Source organism: Ambystoma mexicanum, chromosome 5p (assembly GCF_040938575.1).
Source record: "Ambystoma mexicanum isolate Mex_15411 chromosome 5p, UKY_AmexF1_1, whole genome shotgun sequence".
In the NCBI taxonomy this organism is placed as follows: domain Eukaryota; kingdom Metazoa; phylum Chordata; class Amphibia; order Caudata; family Ambystomatidae; genus Ambystoma; species Ambystoma mexicanum.
The window spans coordinates 463,822,846-463,835,435 of NC_090930.1; the positions used below are offsets into that span (position 1 = coordinate 463,822,846).

General features: G+C 42.1%; 1 protein-coding gene across 4 annotated transcripts in view; it reads right to left on the bottom strand.

Moving 5' to 3' along the window:
• PLS3 (plastin 3) overlaps positions 1-12,590 on the bottom strand; it is a 612,346-nt gene that overhangs the window by 485,482 nt on the left and 114,274 nt on the right. The window lies entirely within an intron of this gene.

The window sequence follows — 12,590 nt, forward strand, 5'->3', positions numbered from 1 at the left end:
TTCAGCACACAATCCGGCCAGAGCACCTCCCCTCCTATCCTATAATTTTTCTATCCTAATCTGCGCCCATGCTGAAAACATTGCAATTTCTTTTTTCAGATCCTCCATATGAACTTTGAAGACGCTCCAAGAATGTATGGCCAGCTCTGAATAAAAAAAGGTTTTAAAAAATAAATAAAACACGGATCGCTTGAAAGGACACGCCGAGTATATCAAACTGAATTAATCCAGGTGGATAGGAGGGACTGGCCAGCCTGCACTCCGTTAAATGAGGTGATGGTCGTGGGTGCAGCACCTAGCCAGGTTCAGCAGTCATATCACAACAACCCATACTGACTATCTCGCCAGCATCCTGGTGGCAGGTGAAAACGAGTCAACTGTAAACTGGGGATTTCCCCACCTATTCATCCCCCTCGCGCTACAATTCATGGGATGTTGTGGCATTTTGTAAACTAAAGGCAAGCTGTAAGGCCTTTGCTCACTGACTAATTTAGTATGGAAGTAGGCCAGGATAAGCAGCTCTGGCAGGGACAACCAATTCCATTCCAAGTAGTGTCTAGTTATGGCCATCTATTCAGATATGAGGATTTGTGAAGGTGTGTACTCTTGAGTTTGTTTCTTAGATGCTTTGCGCAACCTAAAAGTCAATATTTCTTTTTTACATTTTTAATTTTGCAATGAGGGTCTCATCAGACAATGTCCAGTTTCATATGTGTGCCCGCCTATGTTGACCCGCGTATCAGCCATCAATGCCCTTCTCAAAACTAGGCTCAGTTATTTACAGATCAATGATTCTCCATCCAAATACATCACATTCCAGAAACACTAATTCAACACTCATTCATATATCAAGGGTTAGATCCCCAGGTCCTGCGTGGTTTCTCAAAAAGAAAAGAAAAAAAGGAAACCTGCGCCGTCCCGCGTGTCCATTTTTTCATTCCAACTCTTGTGGAATGTGATGTATTTGGATGGAGAATCATTGATCTGTAAATAACTGCATACATTCATGAAAACAAAAAGGCATTTATTATTGAGCTCATTGGCGTTTCCTCCAACAGGTGGTTCCTCTTCCTACTTCCTTTATTTTTTTACAGGGAACATTTTACACGGAACCAAAACATTCAGAATAGAAAGCAAGAGAATAGATGTACTTTTGATTGCAGACTGTTGGACTGCTTCATGCTGAACACAAAAGCAAGACAAAGGACGCAGCAAATATGAAACTAGGAAGTATTTTTTTTTAAAATGTATGGGTTGCACAACACTGCTCCCCTGGAAAGCATTTGGGACATATGTGACCGAGCATGGAGGAATCGCTTTCAGAGGTGTACATGTAGCATGCCGCACCTAGAAGCGAGCAGCACTTTACTTTCAGTGGCGCTAGACTACAGCTTCATTTGAATTTTTCCCCTCCCCCCCTTTATATTTTTCACAAAAAAGGAAGGAAATAATGTGGGCTGCTGGAGTGCAAGTAGGAAACTCAGCGGAGCGTAGTGGTGCAACATAGCGAGGTAGGGCACGGCAAGATAGGAACAAACAGAGCACAAACTAAATTGTATTGCCATTTAATTCCCATTGTGTATTCTACTAACCTAGTTAAGGAGCTTCGCATCAGTTTGGTCCCATATGTTCTGGCTTACTAGGTTTTCCTGGGAGAAAGTATTTCTTCCCTGACAATACTTGACATTGGACGTGGCACCACAACCGGAAGAAAGAAAAAGTGAACCGGGGATTAGACTGGCAAATGGCACAGTAATCCAAACGGAGCTGCAGTGCAGACGTGAGCAACAAGAATAAACAAGTCCAAGCAGGCAAGCTGGACTAATGTCTGGCAACTTAAACAGGCCTTCACCCACAAGAATAAGAGTAGAAACCTTGCCAACCTGCAAGAGACACATAACGTTCAACTAAAAAATTGGTTACACGAGTAGAACTCTTATTAACACAGAGGTCACTCGTCTTCTTTTGATTTATTTTTCACTACTTTTCGGATTGATTCATGATTATATTCCTTTTGTTTATTAACTTTTTTCTTCTAATGAAATTCGGTTTTGAATTTGTGTCTGTATGGTTTTCTTTCATTTTTTTGCTGTTTTTAATCACTTTTCATTCAAAACCATTATTAAATCGACAACAAACTCATTCTTTGGATTGTTTTCAGTAACTATACAGGCTCTAACTAATGGTGATCTGTTTAGGATACACATTACTATCTGAAATCAATTTATATTATTTTTTCAAAACGAAAATTCCTAACTTAGTGGATACCATTGTCTCTTTTCTCTTTAATGTCCCAATCCGCTGGTACCTCGGGGACTCTCCCTTTTTTGTATGAAACCTACACCCCAAACCAGCACAAGAAAAATGTGAAGGGGTGGCACCAGATGCTGGAGCCCGGTGGGGTCCTGGGAAGATGTCCCATCTGCAAGGCGCAAGAGGGAGACCGGCCAAGAAGGGCACAAGAGTTTGCGGACACCTGACGAAAAAGGAGAGGAAGTCCAATAAAGTGAATCAACGTTACCACTAGCCTTCACAATTTCTTTGAAGAAGCAACAAAATAGAACTTGCTTTAAGTCAGGAATACATGGTATTAAGTATGCCTTAGAAATCAGCGGCTAAAAGCACACTTGTTAAAGTAGTTTTAATAGACCAGAAATGAATAGCTGTATTAACCCATTACCTATCGTACAACCTTTTCGCGGGCAGCAATAACGAATGCCACAATGGGGAATAAAACAAGTGATGGCGACAACAGAGACTGCTTAGAAACGTCAAATTGGAATAAAGCAATATAAAGTGACAGGTGATTGGCATAGCAGGGGCTAGGTCAACATGTAACAATGCACTGCATCTCTCCTCAAATGCCATCAAACGGTACCACCCTACTAGTGTATTCAATAGCATTGGTTTTATTTGTGGATTCGTTGACATTTCGACGACAGGGTGGAGAAATGGTTGGGGCCAAACCCTGGGAGGAGTAAACCAAGCGAAAATGAAGTCAAAGTAATGTTGCATTCTGGAACTTTGAGTCAAAGTCCCCAGAGCAACCCGAGAAAGTGAACACAAGGAGTAAAGTTGCAAGGTGAAACTGAAGTCAAGAGTTGCTAAAGCGTATTGAGAGACCATGCACAGAGAAGCACTGCATGCTGTAAATCAGTCAGAGATTCTACAGAACATTGAGAGCCTGAATAGATGGATAAATGCTACATGCTGCGGATCAAGATCTCCCCTCTTGGAGAGCATTGAGAACCTAATGCACGATGCATGATTGCACACAGAGGTCCCTAAACAAATTAAGAACTTTAATTCAGAATTCCTGGGACCCAGCGAGAAAGTACCCATAAAGGAAACCGATTCACGACGGAACTTGGACAAAGGGATCAGTCTGGAAGTTTAAGTCAGTGCTCCTTAAGAAAGAACCGAAAGTCTAGAAACTGAACCCTGGGACCTGAAGTCTAAGGGCCCAAAAGGGAGACATTAAGAAGGCCAGACTATCTGACAAGACTATATATACCACTAGAGGTGAATAAATGATTTAAAGAATATTTTTACTCAAGGGATTATTTCTCAGATTTGTCATTTTTTTCTAACCCTTCCATTGAAATGTGCAAATAATCTCACAATGTATGCTCTAATCCTTCCCTAAGAATGTCTAGCTAAACCCTTACACTGTGATTGCACAACGACTACCGATTATTACCTGTGCTCTAGATTACATCGCCACTGCAGAAACTACTATTCTACAGTACTATGGGGAAAGAGCCATGGACCCTTGCCACTGCACAAGAGGCATTTTCTCCACTCGAGTGCACAATTTAAAATTCCCAATATGTCTGCAGAAAAATTCCATAAGTAAAACGTGCAACCGCCAAGGCCTTCCTAGATGTTGGTGCAGAGACATTCATACAGGTACCAACTGTGGATTATGTTTTTGGGGAATCACTATGGAACCAGCCTAGCTGGTACGGAGGCATGCTTAATTCACCGCCGAAGGAAGACCGAAACAGAGCATGCTTATCTCGCAGGCCGCACAAACTGCCTAGTGACGAGTCCCAGGAACCTTCAGGTAAACTCTGAAATCAAGTACCCTACACACAGGAGGATAATAAAAACGGATGTAACAACCATAACATTGTGCTGTCTGGTCTATGCCAGGACTTAAACAATGGGCCAACACTGTTCAGTTATTCTTCAAGATACAGCTCAACGTGTATATTTATTTTTTTTATTGCAAAAAGAAGCAGGTCTGCTCTTGCGCTCTATAAAAGTGGCTGGGAGCCATCAATTGCAGTATCAATTGCAGTATCCAAAGGCATAGTCACCTGATACAGTAGGGAACGTGGACCAATGTAAAGAAATAAGCACATACAATCAGCCATTTATATATTCTTTTTATTGCTGGATAAAGGCTGGGGGAAGGTTTTCCCTTACATGGTCCATTTGTTAAAATCCTAACAGAACCACCATCAAAGCCATGTTCCTGCCCCCAAAAAAGACTGCATTCGTTCGTGGGTAACCTAACCTGGCGGAGTATGCGCACATCTCCTCCATAAGCGCAGTGATTTAGGGCCCACCAAGCATGGACACTCAGTAGATACTGCTACTACTGAAGGTATATAAGCAAGTCTATCTTGTGCAGTTCCAATCTACTAGTAAAACCTCAGTCCCCGTTTAAACTCCTAGACCACAGCTTTTGCACAGAGGTTTGCAAAGCGCACAGAAATGGGACTGCTCCAGGTATCAATATGCCCTTTGTACTGTGCTTCTTGGCGTATCACTGATCGTGCTCAATAAATGCTCCTTGGCTGACGGAGGCCAAAAATGGAGCTCAACTCACCTCACTTTAACTCCCTACACAAGATGGGTGTATGTTCCGCTGTTTATTGGGTCAAGATCAACGTACCTTCCATTTTAAGTGGGGGTAAATATTGCCGGAGAGTATGCAGCTTAAAAAAATAACAGGCTTGATTCTTGAGAAAATCTTAAACCATGTATATTCATTAAAAATGTAACCAAAATCCTCTTCCCATTTGTGGCGTATTGTGCAAATCTTAAGGGATGATATGAGAATGCCATAGAATTTAGAAGCCTTAGTGTCGGTGGGCATTGTTAGGTGTAGTAATCTTGAGACATCAGGAGTTAGAATCTCATTGGAGGAGCTGCGGAGAGCATCAAAGCAAGAATTAACTAACTTATTATAGAAATTGTAATCAGTGTTGGGAATTGCGAATTGATTTTTGAGCTGCTGAAAAGAAAGGATAGAAGATTTATTTATAATTTGTTGTATAAATCTAATACCCTTTTTCTTCCAGGATTTTCTGTTTAAGGTTTTGTTATTAATCGTTATCTTGCTGTTATGCCATAAAAAAGGTGAGAGGCTTTTTTGGGGGGAATTTGTCTGTGTGAATACAAAGAGTTGGAGGGCTGATATTGTAGCTCTGATAGGGTCTGATATAGACATCGAAGAATGCTTGAATACATAAATGAGGTCCGTTATTTCTATAGGAAACACAAGCTGTTTCTCTATGGTACACCATGTGGGAATATCTGACATTATGGGACAGGCAAACCAATATCTGGCTTGCTTCAAAAGAAAGGCATTATGGTATGCTTTAAAATCGGGAAACTTGACCCCTCCCTTGTCATATGGTGCCTTCAATTTGGTTAGAGCAATTCTTTTACTTTTGCCTTGTCCCCAAAGGAAGTTTAGAAGAATAGAGTACATTGATTTGTAAAAGGAGGAAGATATCGGAACACATAGGAGTTGTAGGTAATATAAAATTATTGGTGATAGCATCATCTTGATCGTGTCTAGTCGTCCCCACCAAGAAAGATATAAGGGGGACCATCTGGATGTTAATTCCTTTAGTTTATCTAGTAATGAATGTGTATTAAGCTTAATGGTGTCCGGGATCGAGGGAGCAAATCTAAGACCTAGGTATTTAATAGAGGAACTGGACCATTTAAAACCAAAGGGGTCAATGTCGTGTTTAAGGCAGTAGGGATTGAGGGGCATAATTTCTGATTTATCTTTATTAAGTTTGTAACCTGAAACTGAACTGAATTGCGATAGTACTTCTAGTAAATGTGGGAGGTGTGTTTTTGGGTTTTTGATGAGAATAAGGATGTCATCAGCATAATATCTCCCAACATTTTCTCTTCTTTATACACAGAGTTTTCATCACACCTGCTAAACTATGCCTCACTAATATTAATAACAATGATAACTGTTGGACATGTGGAGCCACCCCTGCTTCGTATGAGCATATGTTCTTCATGTGTCCATATACCCACAGATTTTGGCAACAAGTGTGGAAGTACCTTAACTCTATTTTTTTAACTAATGTCCCTCTGTCATTCATGAACATTGTCTTAGGAAGCCTGGCTATTACCACCTACTTGCCATCTGGTGCATCTAAACTCTATGATCTCTTCATTTGTTTGGCCATGAAGAATATAACTGCCAATTGGAAAGACTCCCGCTCCTTGTGCATAAGAAGCTGGTGGAATAACATCTGTCTCACGCAAAAGATGGAAATGTGTATGGCAAACAATCTTAATTCTATACCTAAGTTCAATGCTAAATGGTCATTTTTCATTCGTTATCTGGATCATTTTAATGTAACCACGCATGGAATGTGACTTTTGTTAATATATAACACTCCTTTGATGCTCGTAAGATTTTTATGAATGAATCTTAACCCTAACACTGTATTGAATATTTATTTTACCATATACTAAAGAGCCACACCTCTACACCTACCCCCCTACCTCTCCCATCCCCTCATTTTTCGTGTTTGTCAAATGTTAGTCTTGTGTTCGTCCTCCCCCTACTTAAAACATCATAATGCAGAAATCGTTCAGCACTAAATCGTGCGCAACACTGTGTCACAATGGTTTCGTTTATGTTTCAATTATTATTGTAAGTTGTTCATCAAATGCTTAACCTCATAAAGTATGTAGTGCACCCTATTAATAGATCCTCTGGATCACTACTATTTTACCATAGATTATTCTCAAGTACATGTAATTGGTTAACTGCATTATGTTTTGGATATTATGACGTTACAAATGTATTCTACATACCTTAATAAAAAATTATTAAAATGGAAAAAAATAACAGGCTTAACTAAATGACAGTTCTTTGAGGGCATTTTCACAATGCTCACAAAATGAATTAAGACGCTTTTCATCAAGACTGATCTTTTCTTGCCAGCAGCTCTGTAAACGAACTGGCACCTTCAGGCGTAATTAGTCTGGCTTCCTAAACAAGAACACAGCCAAACTAAAGAACGTCAGACGGAGACCTTGTGCGGTGCATTCAAGACGTTATAGCTACATTAAAAAACTAACATCACTCAACAACGAAACAAACATGCGACCTAAGAGCTGATGAAATTCACTGGAGTGTTGAAACTGTAGAGAGGATAAACGCTTGCAGCAATATTTACAACAGAAAATATCGCCATGGCCAACTATGCGATTAATCCAGACCATGACACGTGGCGAGTACAGGCTTCACATCCCGCTACTCCCAAGACGGTCGCCTCTGTGCGTGCCCTATTCACAAAGGCATGTTCCAGACACGGATAAAGAACTGCACCAAGCATGCATCACACTTCCGTTATAAATGAGCATTAGCACAGTCTCCCGGCTGCAGACAGTTAAGGACTATGAACTCACAAATAAGTGAATGCCTCATACTAGAGGTGGGGGGGGGGGGCAGAGATTTCATGGGTAGGACTGAGCCGGGGTCAGGCCTGGATCTAGGAGCCCATGACCGGCCGAGCCCGGGAAATGGCTGCACAACACGCTTTCTCCAAACCATCTCCCTTCAGATGAGAGAGAAACTCGTATTGCTTTCTTCACGTGAACACTGGAAGGAAACTGCTGCAGGCGTCTTTTCATCAGATCATAATGCCAGAGTCATTTACACTGAACTGCTCCAGCCTTTGGGTCATTCCTGCTGGGTGTCATCTTGTAGCCGTTCCTGCGTGTTTGCTTGCCAGATTATCTTTGCACTATGTAAAGGCGCCTATGTTAGCTAGTGCCAGGTCAGGCACATTTATAATTGGTAATTGTCAATGTGATTTTTTTTTTTTGTCGCATTGAAAGTAGCCCTTCAGAACAAAACTAGGCCACAACAATCCAGATTGATGTCCATGGACAGTTTGGTGGGTGATGCTGCCTGGTTCATGTCTTCAATAGTTACCTTATGGGACATCACTTAACACCAACCTACGTTTAAAGATTAGATGTGTTCCTGTAATCCTCAATTCACTGATGTTGGGTTGAGAGCAAACGCATATATATATATATATATATATATATATATATATATATATATATATATGTTTTATTAAACTCACAGAATTAAAAATGCACTATTTTTGTGTCAAAAACCTGACTATTATTTTAGCTGCAGTGATGGGCAACTTTAATCTTTTTGAGCAACACAGTGAAAGACATCTTGATTTACATATAGTTAACACAAGGTTTTCCATGATGGTCCACCTCTCAACTAATCTGTGACTCTGCTCCAGTGCCAGCCCCAGGTCTGCCAGAGTGAGATTTGAGCGCCCCCACCACAAACCAGGCTCGGACTGGCCTATAGGGCAATATGCCCATGGCCGAACCAAAAACAGAAAATGCTGGTGTGGGCCAGTTTTTTGGCTCAAAGTGGGCCACCTTTTTGTCAATTGGGGCCAGTTTGATGAGAAAATTCACTCTGCGGCTAGCAACCAGTGTTGCAGAATAAATATTTTTTTTAATGCACAATTTGCATCACTTATCAAAACTCCCCATTGGTTACCATTCAAACAGTGTCACAAAAGGAATGAATAGCCATTTGCAACGGTGGTCCACTTTTTCCATTGGCGCCTGAGACAGTTTTATGGCCCAGTCCGACCCCGAGAACAGCCTCCTGCTGTTCGGCTGATAAGTATCAGCTGAACAACAGAACTGGGCCTCCTGCTGTTCTTTAAACTGTGTTTAAGCACTATGCCAGTGATTCTTTAAAAAGGTGCTGGGCCAGACCTAACCTCCAGATCATTGTCATGTAAACTAATAAGCTGCTGGAGGCAAGGTGACCATCTACGGCCACACCCCCTTAGCCTGTGCTGATCATGTCTATATGCTGGCAGTCAGGCCGGAATAGAGGCAGACAAGTTGTATTTTGTTAATGGAAGCAGTGGGCGAGCAACTGATGGGGCTCCTGGCCGGCCCCTGCTTTTGTCAAGGGGGAGGGGGGTCAGACCAGAAGCTCTACCTCATACAACAAAAGCCTGCAAACTAAACCAACTTTCCTACTAAAAACTAGCTAGGTTGCCTATGTGTTGACATTGGTAGGAAGCGAAATGCATCAAACTAAGACTTTTTGCGGATGTATGCAATATTTTGGATTAGAGGCCAGAAGAAGCTTCTAGTTGCATAGAAGCATTTTGTTGAGGTTGGCACTTTAATATTTTCCTTATAGATACCTCTGTGGGGAGGTAGAGGGTTTAGAATTACCCTAGGGCCAGCACAGAATTTGTTCACTAGGGCAATAGGTGCACACGTTGTATCTCAAACTATCAGTCTGGAGTGTTTAAAGACTCGGCAGAGGGAAAGAAAAAAAAGGGGTGGGTAGTTTCCATGATTTTGCAAATTAGGATTACAAAAAAAATACTACTGATCGGTCTCCTGGGTGGGATGAAAGCAGTTGAAAATTACAAAGGGAGTGGTGATGGGGCTACAGAGTTTAAACCGCAGCAAGGGTGACCACCAGGATTTTGGGTGGACTTCTAGGGTTAAGGATTGTTCCAATACGGAGGGGTGGGACAATAATGCTGCAAGGACAGGTTGTGAGGTTTAGGTAGAACAGTTCTTTGATGTCACAGAGTTTGAGTAAGCTTGTGACCAACCGTGCTTAGCAAGAAGTCAAGCAGCTTTTAAAGGATTGCTACTGGGCTTGCTGGTTGGCAATAGATCTTTGTGTCGTCGGCATCGTAGTGGCAGAAAATCACAATTCCAGTCAACCTTGAGGAGGGATTGCGGCAATGTCTTCAGAGCGCACATGACCATTATTGCTTCATGTTACTTGCCACGAATGAAATGGCACATAATCTAGTTTCAATTTATGTGAATGGTTTAATAAGGAAGTCAACCAGGGCTGAAGGTTCTACTACTTCAGAAAACAAAAACAAACGTGATCAGCAGTGTCGAAAGCTGATCTGAGATCAAATGTTTAGGTTCTGCGGCAGAGTCAAAAGTTAGAAGAGATCTGCAAGGAGTCTGCAATTATGTGCAGAAGTCCCTTTTGTGCTCCCTGTTTTAAATGTAGTCTACATGTTTTCTTCCCTTCTACACATATATGTATCTCAAGTCAATACTTCATCTTTTTTGGTATTTAAAGATGCATACATGCTGAAAGAAGCAGTTTGCATGTAAAAGTGCATTCTTTTTCAAAGACGTGATCTTCTTTAAAGCCTTAAGAATTGTTAGTTCTGCTGAACTACACTCGGTTTACGTTGCGATTCGATGCGTATTTTGACGCAGCTCTGCTACTTCAGTGTTGGTCATACTGGTCTTGTGGACTAGTACTGAAAAATGAAATTGGCAATATCATGTACTGGGCCGATAGTGTTTGAATGTATTCAAGGCAGAAATTGCATCACATGCTCTTTGCTCGAGAGACTAATCACCTTCATCCACCCACGGGGTGATTTACCAGGAAGCTATAGCATTGGCTTTAACTGCTAGAATGGCCATTCTAGACTAGCATTCAAAAAAGCCCCATAACAGCTTTTGAAGCAGCAGCCCAACTTCTAACCAACCAGAGAATGGTCCAGGTATCGAGTTTGGACTTGGGCGTTATTTATGTAACTCCTTAATTGGGATGGTTCAATAAAGAACTACACCCTCACCTATGATGTCCAATACATTTCTGGGGTGGTTTTGTGCAAAAGGAATGATGCGGCCTAGCAGGCTTGGCTAGAATGACCCTTTTGTGATGGTGCCAGGGCTTTTTCGCATTCGTTTTTTTCTGGTCTTGTATAGAAACCTGAACATTGTCTGTCAGCCTGCCCAGGGCAAACGCAATGCCAGGGATTATGGTGGATTCAAAACCTTCCATTCATCACCCTACAGTGCCCCAAAAGTTCAAATGATCATTCTGAAGTTCACTGGCTACTTGTGGGTGAATTACATACCTTTCATATATGATATACTTCCGTACAAGACAGTGGTGGCTACATGCTTCCTAGCGCGACAAGCCTTGTCCCGGGACTATCTGTGTGGTCCGAAACACATTTTGGAAGATCTGTGCTATAGGCTTGCTACAAAGAACATGAAATATCCCATGGTAGAATACTTTGCTGCATGCATTTATGAGGTCACATTTCTATAAAATGGCTTCATGTCGAATTCCTCCCGTTTCGACGTACCGTAATGGCGCTCAATGTGACAACCTAAGTAAACTGAAGGGCGTAGTGGTGCGCTAGTTTCGAAACTCCGACAGCTGGATTCGCACAGATATTCTAGTCAACCACTTCACTCTGACCTAGCCTACCTCTCAATGAACTCCCTACCCCCACAGGTCAATGTACAAGGAAATAATACACAGCTTAACACCATGTTAATACGACTACGAACACATTCTGGTAAAAGAAAGGACTGTTCACTCCCAGAGGCGTAATGACAAAAATGAAACACAAGGAGCATTGCTAAACATTTAGACCAACATATCTGGGATGGAAAGGAGCAGTAAGAAAAACAAACGCGTATGGGGCACATCTAATTTCCGAAGGCCAGGAATTGCACAGCACTCCTGCATCCTCAATCAGCACGTCACTGACACTTCCCCATATCACCCAGCTCCACATTCACTGGGAAAACCGCCAACTACAGTAGGTTCAAGAAGACCCTTCAACTGCAACGGTTCCTTTGGTGTCATTGGCTAGAAAGCCTTGCTTCCCTGTCCCGCGCCACCCCCCCACCCCGACCCCCTTTCATCACTCTTTCCGTCTACTGCAGCTTTCAGGCGAGTAGTGTTAGTGCCAAGAGATTCCGCAAATGAGTGGTAAGGCAGCAGTACGGTCCTTAAGGGCTGCATGGCCCACTAGTATACGTGTACAAGTAAAAGGCGCTGTGGCCAAAGTTCCCGTGAAAGGTGTTGGGCGTTCTAATGGAAAGTTCCCAGATAATCGCAGCCTGCAGCTTGAAAAGGCTAGACATTACTTGCATGGGTAATGAAGGCGTTTTTTCGGACGTTAGCACTACTTCTGCACATCGTTCTAGCCCGAATGCCCCACTCGCACTTTACTTTACACACTTGCTTGATGAAGTCATGTTTTTTATCCGATACCAAGGGGAGAAGACACGCATCTCTTAGAAACGATTAGGAAGTACTAGTGGGGGTGAGGGAGCGGGACACAGCACACAAGCACTTTCCACATCCCCTGCATTTGCAGTATACGACACAAAGGACGTACTCGAGTCATCTACTGCGCAACCAGAACAAACCTGTACTTTGGGTTGGGCCCGACTGTCCCCACCCTTTCATACCCTGAAAGTGGAAATCCAACATTCTTGTTAAAAAAAATAAAACAATT